Source organism: Macrotis lagotis, chromosome 6, assembly GCF_037893015.1.
Source record: "Macrotis lagotis isolate mMagLag1 chromosome 6, bilby.v1.9.chrom.fasta, whole genome shotgun sequence".
Taxonomy (NCBI): domain Eukaryota; kingdom Metazoa; phylum Chordata; class Mammalia; order Peramelemorphia; family Peramelidae; genus Macrotis; species Macrotis lagotis.
Window position 1 is genome coordinate 177,417,297 of NC_133663.1, and position 14,053 is coordinate 177,431,349.

A 14,053-nucleotide genomic window follows, 5' to 3' on the forward strand; every position below is an offset into this window, starting at 1 on the left:
GTATCCAAAGTCTCCAAGAAAAATATGAATTTACTTCAGGCTATGGAAGAGCTCAAACATTAATTTTCAAATCAAGTAAGGGAGGTGGAGGAAAAATTGAAAAGAGAAAAGAGAGCAATGTGGGAAAATCATGCCAAACCTAGTCAGCAGCTTCATGAAGGAATAACCAAAAAATACTGAAGAAAATAAAATCTTAAAAACCAGTTTGAGTCAAATGGAAAAAAAGCAGTCCACAGGACTGACTAATGAGGAGAAGACTATTTTTAAGAAGCAGAAGTGGCCAGATGGAAAAGGAGATAAAAAAAAGCTCTCTGAAGGAAATAATTCTTTTAAATGTAGAATGGAACTAAGGGAAGTGGATGACTTTGTGAAAAATCAAGAAACAATCAAAGAAAACAAAAAGAATGAAAAACTAGAAGAAAATGTAAAATATCTCATTGGAAAGACAACTGACTTGGAAAACAGATCCAGAAGAGATAATTTTAAAGTTATTGTACTACCTCAAAGTTACGATCAAAAAAAGACCCTAGACTTCATTTTTCAAGAAATTCTCCAGGAAAATTGCCCTGAAGCAGAAACAGAAGACAAAATAGAACTTGGAAGAATCTACCAATCACCTGACAGAGGAACTTAAATGAAAACTGCCAGCTATATTTTTGTTAAATTTCAGAACTGACAAGTCAAGAAGAAAATATTATGAGAAGAAAATATTATGAGCAGCCAGAAAGAAACAATTCAAATATCATGGAGCTACAGCTAGGATACACAAGATTTAGCAGTTTCTACATTAAGGGATCATAGGACTTGGAATATTATATTCTGGAAGGCAGAGCTTGGATTACAATTAAGAATCAACTATCCAGCAAAACTGAATGTACTCTTTAAGGTAAATTTTAAATTTTCCTGATGACACAATCATTGCACAAACAGAAAGTTTGATCTTCAAGTACAGGACTCAGGTGAAGCATAGAGAGAGTGAATGGGAAGGGCAAATTATGAGGGATTTGATGTTGAACTGATTGTATTACTGTATGGAAAGATGATAACTGATAATTCATTTGAACCCTCTCATTTATTAAGGCAATTAGGAGCATATATAGATAAGACACAGGAATGAGTTTGAATTTGAAGGTGTAATATATTAAAAAGATGGAGTGACATGGGTGAGAAAGGAATATACTGGGAGATTGGGAAAGAACAGGTTTGGTTATTTCACATAAAAAGGCAAGGAAAAGCTTTTGCAATGGAGTGGAAAGGAGGGGGAAGGTAAGGGGGAATGAATGAGCTTTCACTCTCATTAAGTGGAAATAATATACAGAGAGGAATAATATACACACTCGTATAAAAATCTATCTTACCCTAGAGGAAAATAGGAAAGGAAAGAGATGGGAGAAAAGGGACAGAGAGAGGGGAGGGGGATGTAGGGGATAGAAGAGAGGGAAGATTGTGGGAGAGGATAGTCAGATACAATACACTTTTGAGGAGGGGCAGAGTGAAAGAAGAGAGAGAGAGAGAGAGAGATAACAGAGTAAAAAGGGTGGGCAGGAATAGGATGCAGGAAATACACCTAGCAATAGCAACTGTGGGGAAAAAAATATTGAAACAATTTCTATGATAGACTTTTTTTAAAGGTTTTTGCAAGGTAAATGGGGTTAAGTGGCTTGCCCAGGGCCACACAGGTAGGTAATTATTAAGTGCCTGAAACCAGACTTGAACCTAGGTACTCCTGACTCCAGGGCCTGTGCTTTATCCACTGTGCCACCTAGCCACCCCTCTCTGATAGACTTTTGATAAAGACAGCTATCCCAAAGAAGGAACTGATAGTGTCTGAATACAGACTGAAGCACACTATTTTTCTCACTTTATTCGTTCTTAAGATTTCTTTTCCTTAGGGGAGGGAATTATATTTACCTTTACAACATGACTATTATAGTAATATGTTTCATGGCTACACATTTTTACCCTATACCAAGTAATTTGCTTTTCTCAATGGGGAGGGTGTGAAATGGGAGGAAGGGAGAGAATTTGAAACTCAAGGTTTTGGAAGTACAGTTTGAAACTTACATGTAGTTGGGATAAAAAAATTGAAAATAAAATTTAAAAAATAAAAATAAAAACAAAAATAGATAAATCTTTGGTTAATTTTATTAAAAAATAAAGAAGAAAAACAAATTACTAGAATCAAAAATGAAAAAAGTGAATTCACCACTAATGAAGAGGAAAAATAAAGTAATAATTTGAAGCTATTTTTGCCCAACTGTATGCCAAGAAATTTGATAATTTAAATGAAATAGATGAATATTTACAAAATATAAACTGCCCCCCCAAAAAAAAGAAATTGAACACATCAGTGAATTCCATAAGAAAAAAATCTACAGGGCCAGATGGATCTACAAGTGAATTCTACCAAACATTCAAGGAACAATTAGTTCCAGTTTTATATAAACTATTTCAAATATAGGTAAAGGAGATCTGACAAATTCCTTCTATGACACCAATATGGTGCTGGTACTTAAAGAAGGAAGAGTCAAAACAGAGAAAAAATATATAGATCAATTTCCCCAATGAATCTGAATTCAAAACTTCTAAATAAAATATTAGCAAAGCAATTACAGCAAGTTACCCCTAGTATAATACATTATGATCAAGCAGTATTTATAACAGGAATGCAGAGTTTGTTCACTCCTAGGAAAGCTATCAGCATAATTGACTATATCAATAACAAACTAAACTAAATCATTTGATTAGCTCAATTGATGCTGAAAAAGTTTTTCACAAAATACAGCACCCATTCCTATTTAAAAACCCTGGAGACTCCGGGAATAAATGGAATGTTGCTTGAAATCATAAACAGTATCTATGTAAAATCATCAACAAGTATTATATGTATTGAGGATAAACTAGAAGCATTCCCAATTAGATCAGAGATAAAACAAGTTTACCAATTATCACCACTATTATTCAATATTGTATTAGAAATGTTATCTTTAGCAATAAGAGAAGATAAAGAAATTGAAGGAATTAGAATCAGTAATGAAGTAACAAAACTCTCTTTGCAGATATTATGATGTTCTACCTAGGGAACCCTAGGGAATCATTCTAAAAACTACTGGAAAGAATTAGCAACTTTAGCAAAGTCACAAGATACAAAATAAACCAAAATAAATCTCAGCACTTCTATGTATTATTAATAAGATACAGCAGCAAGAGTTAGAAAGAGAAATCACAATTAAAATAACTTCAGATGACATAAAATTCTTGGAAGTCTACCTGTCAAGGCAGATTCAGAAACTTTATTAAAATAAGTATAAAAACACTTTTCACACAAATAAAGTTATATATATATATATTATATATATATATATGGGAAAATATCAATTACTTATGGGTAGGCAAGCTAATATAATTAAAATGACAATTCCACCTAAATTAAATTTTTTTAGGGATATACCAATCAAACTTCCAAGAAATTACTTTAGTGAGCTAGAAAAAATAGTAACTAAATTCATATGGAGGAACAAGAGGTTAAGAACATTAAGGGAATTAATGAAAAAAAGACCTAATCATACCAGATCTAAAATTATATTATAAAGTATTAGTCATCAAAACTGTTTGGTACTGGCTAAGAAACAGAGTGGTGGATCAATGGAATAAATTAGGTACAAAAGAGATAGGAAATGACTACAGTAATCTCCTGTTTGATAAACCCAAAGAGTTTAGCTTGTGGAATTAAAAACTCACGCTTTGATAAAAACTGCTGGGAAAACTGGAAAGCAGTATGGTAGAAACTAGACATAGATCAGTATCTCACACCCTATACCAAGATAAGGTCAAAATGGGAGCAGAATTTAAACATGAAAGGTAATATTATGAGCCAATTAGGAGAACAAGGAATAGTTTACCTAGCAGATCTATGGAAAGGGGCTCCCCCTTTCATGACCAAAGAAGATATAAGAGAATATTATACAAAACAAACTGGATAATTTTGCTTACATTAAATTAAAAAGGGTTTGGCCAAACAAAATCACTGCAACCATGATTAAAAAGAATGTAGTAAACTGGGAAACAATTTTTACAACTAGTGTTTCTGAGAATGAACTCATTTCTAAAATATATGGAGAAGGAGCAACTAGGTGATGCAGTGGACAGAGCACTGGCCCTGGAGTCAGGAGTACCTGAGTTCAAATCCGAACTCAGACGTTTAATAATTACCTATCTGTGTGGCCTTGGGCAAGCCACTTAACCCCTTTGCCTTGCAAAAACCGAAAAATAAAATAAAATATATCGAGAGAACTCTGAGTTAAATTTATTTTAAAAAATCAAGTCATTCCCCAATTTATAAATGGTCAAAGAATATGGAAAGGCAATTCTCAGACAAAGAAATCAAAACTATCTATAATCATATGAAAGAATTGCTCTGAATCATTATTAAAAATGCAAATTTAAACCATCTCTAAGTTGCTACTTACTTCACAGCTTTCAGATTGGTCAATATGACTAGAAAGGTAAATGATTAATGTTGAAGGGAATGTGGAAAAACTAAGACACTAATGTATTATTGGTGGAGCTGTGATCTCATCCAAACTTTCTGGAGAGCAATTTGAAATTATGCCCAAAGGGTAATAAAAATGTGCATCCCTCTGATCCAACAATAAAACTACTGGGTCTGTAGCCTGTAGAGATCATTAAGAAGGATAAATATCCCTCATGTATAAAAATATTCATAGCAGTTATTTTTTTTGTAGTGGCAAAGAATTGGAAATTGAGGGGAATGCTTATCAATTAAGGAATGGCTTAACAATTTGTGGTATATGGTGATGGAACACTATTGTTTTATAAGAAAACATGAGAGATGGGATTTCAGAAAAGCCTAGAAAGACTTTCATATACTGATACTAAATGAAATGAGCAGAACCAGAACATTATACACAATAACAACATGGGATGATGATAAACCATGATGTACTTGTTCATTTCAGCAGTACAATAATCAAAGACAAATTTTAAAGACTTATATGATGGAAAATATCATAAATATTCAGAGAAGGAACTGTGAAGTTTAAAAGGAGACCAAAGCTTATTATTCTCAGTTTTTAAAAGTTGTCATATATTATGTCATTTTTTTCTCTCTCTAATGTTTTCTTTCTTCTGTTTGGATCTGATTCTTTTTCACAACATGATCAGTATTGACCAATGCTTAACATGGTTTTAATGTATAGCCTATATCCAATTGCTTTCTGTCAGAGGAGGGGGAGCAAGGGAGGAAGGGAGAAAAATTGTAAAACTCAAAACTTTGAGAAAAGATACTGTTGCATATAGTTGAAAAAATGCATAAATGTGTTTTTAAAAAGAAAGAAAAAACATTTTGTAAATCTTAAAGCAATAAAGAAATGTGAACTGCTGTTATTATTAAAAATATTCATTGTTTTGAAACTATGATGCAAATGAGAAATGGAGAAGATATCTTAGTTTGCTAATTAATATTCCTTTCCACATTTAACTTGTCCATGAACTTGTCACGAGAGTCGCCCAATGAGAGACTCAGATGAAGGAGTCTTTAAGACGATATTTGGCCTTTACCCACTTTGGTATCAATGCCAACGCCCAAGGCACCAATCTGTTGTGATTTGCACCTTGCTATGGGCACTCTCCATTTTTGTGACCTGGATGAAAACTATGAATTTCTTCGGCTCGGTTCAGCTCTGCTCGGCTCGGCTCGGCTCGGCTCGGCTCGGCTCGGCTCGGCTCGGCTCGGCTCGGCTCGGCTCGGCTCGGCTCGGCTCGGCTCGGCTCGGCACGGCTCGGCTCGGCTCGGCTCGGCTCGGCACGGCTCGGCACGGCTCAGAACAGCTCGGCTCTGCTCGGCACGACTCGGCTCGGCTCGGCTCTGCTCGGCTCGGCTCGGCTCAGAACGGCTCGGCTCTGCTCGGCTCGGCACGGCTCTGCACGGCTCTGCACGGCTCGGCTCGGCACGGCTCGGCACGGCTCGGCTCGGCACGGCTCGGCACGGCTCGGCACGGCTCGGCACGGCTCGGCTCGGCTCGGCACGGCTCGGCTCGGCACGGCTCGGCTCGGCACGGCTCGGCACGGCTCGGCACTGCTCGGCTCGGCACGGCTCGGCTCGGTTGTGCTCACCGGGGCCGGGCTGGTTTGTGCTGGACGGGGCTGGGCCGGTCCGATCCGGACTGGGCTTAATTGGGCCGCGCCGGCCGGGATGGGCCGGGCCGAGCCGAGCCGTGCCGAGCCTCCCCGGTCTTCTCTCCTTTCTCCAGGCTCGGCCCGGCAGAGCTGAGGCCCGGGCCCTCCTCTTCTCTTTGTGTCACCGCAGCCATCTCTGCAGGACGCCTTGACCTTGAACACTATACAAGACAAAGTTGCGGTGTATGAGGTTGTTCCAATGGATGAACTGATGAGACGCGCAGCGGACTGGGAGCAGGAGGTGCCGGACAGCTTTTGGAATTGCCGCCAAGCAAGGCCTGTGGAGGATCGTCATTTCCCTCACGTCTTTTTTCTCCAGCTCATGTTACATATGAGGAAACTGAGGCAGGCGGAATTAAGTGGCATTCAGTGTCAGTGATTATATTTGAAATAGCCAAGAAAATAAATGTTCCTATCGACAGACCTCACAACTCTATCCACCATGTTATCTAGCTTGCTGCATAGGTAGGCTCATAGAAGATAAAAATAAACAGTTTGATTGTATAAAACTGAAGTTTTCACATTAAAAGCAATTAAAATTGGAAGGGAAATTAACTGGGGGAAAAAGTTTATACCAAGTTACTAGGATAAAGATCTCACATTTATGAATATACAGGGACCTGATTCAATTTTATAATAATAATGATAATAATAAATATAATATATAATAAATATAATAAATAACAATAAATATATAAACATAATAATATAATATAATATAAATAATAATAATAATAATAAAAAAACTATTCTCCAATAGAAAAAATATTTTATTGATTTGTTTTCCAACTACATAAAACAGTAGCTTTTACCAAGGGGAAAAAAAGTCATTGGAATGAATTGAGTGGTGGTGGTGGTGGTGGCAAGATCAGACTTAGGAACTTCACTTTAGTGTTTTGAATGGAGGATAGATCGAAGTGGGGAGGACCCAGCAATAGGCTAATGCAATAATCCAAGCATGAAGTTATGCACCAGAGTGGTGACAGTGTCACAGCAGAGAAGGGAACATATTTGAGAGAGGCTGCAGAGGTGAATTGATGGGTTTTTGTCAATGGCTTGAGAGCTAGGCTCGGATCCCATCTCTCGTCCAGCTATGTAACCCTAGGAAAGAATGACCAGAAATCATTTGTCCTTGAGTGATACTTAAATCTATTCGGTCAATCAGCTATTGAGGGCCTTGCATGTCAGAGCAGCTAGATGGAATAGTGGACAGAGTACCAAGCCTAGAGTCAGGAAGATCTGAGTTCAAATCCAGACTCAGGTTCTTTACTAGCTGCATGACCCTCAGCAAGTCACTTGACCCTGTTTGCCTCTGTTTCCTCGTTTGTGATATGAGCTGGAGAAGGAAATAGCAAATCAGTTCAGTATCTTTGTCAAGAAAAACCCCAAATGAGGTCATGAAGAGTAAAATATGATTCAAATAAATGAATAAATAACACATGCCATGCTCTGTTGTATTTGCTGCAGATACAAATACAAAGAAAACAATCTCCATTCTCAAGGAGCTTCCATCCTATCCTATCTCCTTTATATATTCAACCTTTTGCATGTCCTCAATCATTTCAGGTCTTTTGGGGGGGTCAAACTTAAATGATCGTGTAATTAGGCCATGACCAAAGGAAAAAGCTATTAAATTTTAACAATTTCTTCTGACATTGAATTTAAAAGTCTGACAACTGAATACATTATTCCTGAGTTATTGATGGTGTTTTCATTCTGAATAAAGGTGTCTAATGAATGCAAACAAAAAAAAAGACAATATTTGAATCAAATGCTCTTTTATAGTCAAGGAACAACAAACATAGTGATTCTCCACATCTTTTAGTAAGTTGTAGGATGATAAATTTGTGGCCTTCTGTGTAATATCAAAAAGAAAAAAAAAACAGGCACTTAAATGCACTCATGGTAGAACTATGGATTGGTCCACTCATTCTGAAAAGCAATTTGAAATTATATCCCCAAATTAACTAAACTTTGCAAACTCTTATATATATATATGTATATATATATATATATATATATATATTATGTATATTATATATATAATACCAATACTAAGTCCTAGACATATTAAAGAGGAAAAGGACCTAAATTCCAAATATTTTATGTATTTTATATATTTTATAACCTATTATTACTTTTGTTTTCCTTCCAAATAAAACTATTAAAGCAGCTGAACTTAAATAATATTAATGAATGGTCACCACTGAGTATAGTTCTATACCTTTCTCATTAATGCCTAAGAAATTTGAGGATAATAATCTTGAATGTTCTTATCTTCAAATTTATTTAATATGTTACCTTTTTCAATCTGTATCTTAAATTGGAACCAATCACACTTAGCTCCTCTCACAGGTACTCTATGGTCTATATCACACACGTTTTACATCTTGTTTCAGTCATATATGTCCCTGATTATGTCTTTTATGTCAATTGTCCTGACTTTTCTATTCTTTTAGGATTTTCTTGTGAAATATTTTGAATTTAGATTTTTTATTGATGTGAAATTGTGCTTTCTTAAGTATTGTGTGTGTGTGTGTGTGTGTGTGTGTGTGTGTCCCATGTTTATTTGAGGTGTTGTTTCATAGTAGATAAAGAACTGATCAAGTAACCGGGAAATATTGGCCAAATCCAAATTTCAATACATACAAGTTTTTTGACCATGAAAAAAATACTTAATTTCTCTGAGTCCTAGGCAACTTGTAAAGAGTTATAGAGAATGTGGCAACCTGCCTTAGTAAAGAGAATCTCCTCATCTGTGAGTTTTTATAAAGTGAACAAAAGGATCTAATTCCTCTCTATTCCTATTCTTTACTTTAAAAGACCCATATTCAATTACTGATTTTATTTTCCTAAATGTTATTTCCATTTATACATAAAATACAAGTGAAGTCCTAAGAGTTTAAATATAGTAATTGCTTTTTTTGGCAAGGCAGTGGGGTTAAGTAACTTGCCCAAGATCACAAACTTAGGTAATTATTAAATATCTGAAGTCATATTTGAACTCAGGTCCTCCTGACTTCAGAGCCAGTACCACCAATTGCCACCAAATGTAGCAATTTCATTGGATTATAATACTTTAATAGGAATATATTACCTTATAAATACTAGAAAATGTACTCCATTTATAATTTATTACACTCTGTTCAGGTATATCCTAAGATTTCTGCAGGCTTATTTACCCCCCCCCCAATTGCTTTTTGGGGCTATATGGCCTATAATCTTGTATCAACTGCCTTTATAATGTATTATTTTTCAAGAAGTTGTCATGCATTGTTGCCAATGACTATCATGATTTTCTGTTTTCCAGGGAGATGATTGCTACCTGATTCAGTTAGATGAGTTTTATTTAACCATCTCTAGGATAATCAAAGTTATAATCTTTATCATTATCAATTTCCCATTTTTCAAGATCAATACTTTTTTAAAAAATAGTTTTGGTTGAAATTTTTCCAGTCCTTTCCTCTGATTTGACAACAATTTTGGTATTGCTCAACCTAGTTGATGATTTGATTATTCATAGACATCTGATTTATTAATGGCTCACTTGTCCATAACCATTTTTCCTTATTTGTTATGGTAGAGTGAATTTTTTTTCTAAATTGTTCAGTGTTTGTCATAGTCATTTCTTGGATAGAATTCACAAAATGTAATCACCAGAGTGAAAATAATGTTTATAGAACTTATTTATGGAATTCTTAAAAAAATAGATATATATCTAAAACTAGAAGGAATCTTTCATGCCATCTGTCCAACCTGGTCATTTTCTAAATGAGGAAACTGAGATTCAGGAAGGCTAATTGACTTGTCCAAGACATAGAAAGTGTCAGAGGCAGGAATTGAACCCAGATTTTTTAAATTACAGAACCAAGACATTTTCCACAATACTACACTATCTCCCATACCAATATCTGCTAAGTCCTTTACTGCCAATGCACCATCCATCATTAACTAGGTGGAAAGGGGTGTATATTGTGGAAAATACTTTGAAAAGAGCAAAGTGCATTAAAAATGTGAACAAGTATTATTTACAAATGGCAATTTGAACACACTTTTTAAGTTGAAGAATACTATTAAAACATGTGTTCATTCATACTGGGATTGTTGTTTAATGACTAATCCCTTTACTTCTTTTTGGATTTTTTCTTTTAACTGAAATAATTTCATAAATAATTTCTAATTTGTACAGTTTTCTCTTTAATTTACTGTAACCATTGTAATCTATTAAACCCACTGCTATCTTCCATTCTTTTTTTTAAATATTTTGGACTGTGAAATAAAATATTTGGGGGGCGGCTAGGTGGCACAGTAGATAAGCAGCAGCCCTGGAGTCAGGAGTACCTGGATTCAAATCTGGTCTCAGACATTTAATAATTACCTAGCTGTGTGTCCTTGGGCAATCCACTTAACCCCATTTGCCTTACAAAAACCTAAAATAATATTTTGGGCCTCTAAATATATATTCTATTATTATTATGGTCCAGTTTTCCCTTTAGTCTTTTACAGTGTTTATCCCTTTAAATTAATTGTTTAACTTTCTTTTTAATGTGAGTTCCTTGAAGGAAGGAATTGTCTTTTACCTTTTGTTATATCTCCAGGGCTTATCATAATAGAATACAGCAGGCCCTTAATAGATGTATAGTGATTAAGATTTCTATCAAATTCTTTCCCCTTTCCCTTTTTTCTTATCTATACCCCAAACTCCTATAATTTGGACAATCTTCTCCCCCCCCTTTATTCATGTAATATTTTAACTTGTTTTGTGGCTGATGTATTAAAAGGAGAGATGACATCTCCATTTGATCGTTTCTCTTGATCACATTTTTTTATTCCTTCCTATTTAATAAAAATGTGCTCATCCTCCAAATGCTTCTACCAAATGCCCTGGCTTTGGGGAAATTGCATTCTGCTATCACCAAAGCATTATTGGAAAAGGTAAGATCTTTTATATTACATAACACAATCTTCATTTTTTTTCTTGTACATTACATCTGCCATTTTTATAAAGTCAGTTTTCTTTTTTTATAAACATACCACATTTTGCAATGGGATCTGAGTAAAAATGTCCCAATTCTTTGTAATTAGATACTATGATATCCTTGGTAGAGGGAGTGCCTGAGTAAATTCTTTCTACTAAAGCAGTTCAGTCCATCTCTACAATTTAAAACCTTAGAGATTCCCTAGATACATAAATATACAATTTATCCAGGATCTCCCAGTCAATCCTGGCAAAAGCAAGACCTGTATCCATTTTTTTTGCAACCCTGAGAGAACCTCTCTATCCATCTTGTATACTTTTGGAGGCTGGTTCTAAATATTTAGCTTCATAGATAATTTCTTGGAAGCTTTCTACAATATCACCTTGCCCTCAAAACCTTGAGAGAAATGGTTGTAATAACTAATGGTTTGGGTAAATCTAGAGATTCCTCTTTTTCTATAGTCTCATTTAAAGTTTCTTGAAGGACATTCCTGATAATGTGATTGAATTAATTCTCCTCAATCTTGATCTGAATCCACCCAAAACTTATAAGGAATTAAATTAAAGGTAGGGAAGCCCAAGTTTTCTGTTCAGGTTTGAGAAGGAATATATTCTTAAATTAAATTGTACAAAGCTGGGGGACAATTTTAGGGAAAAAAAATTTATAATCAAAGTTCATTAAAATAGGGTCAATCCCTCATTGCAGTATTCATATTCTCTCATTACTTGTTAATCACCACTCTCTTGCTCATCCACTTTCCAAGAGCATATAAGCCATGAACTTGCCACCAGGATGGTCTTTGGCCTTCGAGAGTTCCACTGACCTCTTTTATTAAAATGATAGCATTTTTAATAAAATGATTACACAGAAATTATCTTTTGAACTTTTTTAGGTTTTGAACTTTTTAAAGATCTTCACTTTCATAGTAATATCAGTCTCTTCAAAAAAAAGTTTTCCTTTCCAAAATGATTATCAGTTACACGTTCATTCATAAGTCTCATATTTTCCTTTCTCTAATCCATACCTGGCATTTTCCTATGCTGATCCAATATGCTTCAAACACGTATATTACTTGTGTTGAATAAATATCTCATCCTCCCCCAAATGACTAGTCTAGAGCTCCAACCTTTGCTTCTTTGCACTCAGATTTGTATTTTGTGCAAGAAACTAGGTGGCATAGTTGATAGGGCCTTGGATTTAGTCATGAAAATCTGAGTTCCAGTCCTATTCTACTATGTGACTCTGGGAAAATTCCTTAATCCTCTCTGTGCCTTCATCTCATCTAAAAATAATAGTGTTGGACTTGAAAGCCTCTAATGTCCCTGCCAGCTTTTAATATATACTCTTAAAAAATTACAGGCAGTTTCTCTCCTCTCAGAAATTATTGGTTTTCATTTTGGTATTTCTGCAATATTTGCACTATTTGTAATCATAGTTTCTACTATTTGTACTATTTGTAATCAATATTTCATTTGAAACATTACTTTCTCTAGATGTATAATAATTTCACTGGTTTGAGGTTTGTATTTTTTTTACCTTCTGTTTCCTTCCTTTTTGAATTCTTTATTTTCTAGCCTATTTGCTTATCTTGAAATTTTTATTAAACTGCTTTCTTATAGCATCCTCTCTCTGGGGACTTATTTTGGCTCCATTTATACTAGGTGTGTTAATTGTATTTGATCTTTACCTGCAATTATTTATCTTCTTGGTCTTCATACATTGTCTTTTCTCCTCTGTAAATTTCCAACAGTTTTCTAGAAAAAAATATTATTCTTAGTCGCCCTCCACCACAATCTTTCCTCCAATTCTTCCCTGTATTCCTTTCATGTTTATTTTTCAGATATATGTGTGTGTGTGTGTGTGTGTGTGTACGTATAGCATTTTCTTTCCTCTCTCAATGCAAAATTCTCCTTTCCTGAAATTATGCTTTCTCCTTTCTTTATGGTGCCAAGAAGACTTTTCTCCAGGTATGTAGTCAGATGTCACACGCTCTGTTGTTCCTGTTCCCCTGCACATAATAATCAAATGATTTCTTGAGTCATTTCCAGAGTATGCATTTGGCTGTCTTCTGTACTAGCAGTAACCCTTCTCTGTCATTAAGTGAAAAACAGGTTTGCCTCATGTTCCCCTTGCAATAGTTCTGTTTCACATTTTTATTCCCTATTTCAAATACTAAATATGCCATTTCAGTTTACTAGAATTGGTAATAAATTGCAATTTTTTAAAACTGGGTGACAATATCTGCTCAGTCCTCTATTTTATTTCCTAAGGGATTGAATAGTCTTTGTACTTGACCTGCTAAGTACAAGAACACAAAATTCTTCCAACAGCTCCATCACTTTTTCTCTTGATAAAAATGACCAAAATAAATCAAATTGTTCTACTGAAGTATATCTTACAAAAACCTTATTACTTCCAGGGAATTGAATTATTTCCTTGACTTCAAACAAATAGAATTGAAAAAAGGAGGTGCCTGCTGCATAATATTTTGTGGAGCAGAAATACTTTATCTTTGTATAGACCCTAAGAGTACCCACTTTTACACATGGTATATCCATAAAACTTTGAGCTACTTTCTGGGTCATTGCCCATTAAAACAACAAAACATAACTTATATGCTCCCACCAATGCACATCCATTTACCAATTAATCAGAGTATACATTGCTTCAAACAAAAGTAATTTAATCAGATTGCATAGTAAACAAAGAGACAAGAGAAAAATTATAAATACCCTTTTAAAGGTTACCTCAGGGGCGGCTAGGTGGTACAGTGGGTAGAGCACAGGCCCTGGAGTCAGGAGTACTTGAGTTCAAATATGGCTTCAGACACTTAATAATTACCTAACTGTGTGGCCTTGTGCAAGCCTTGAAAAATC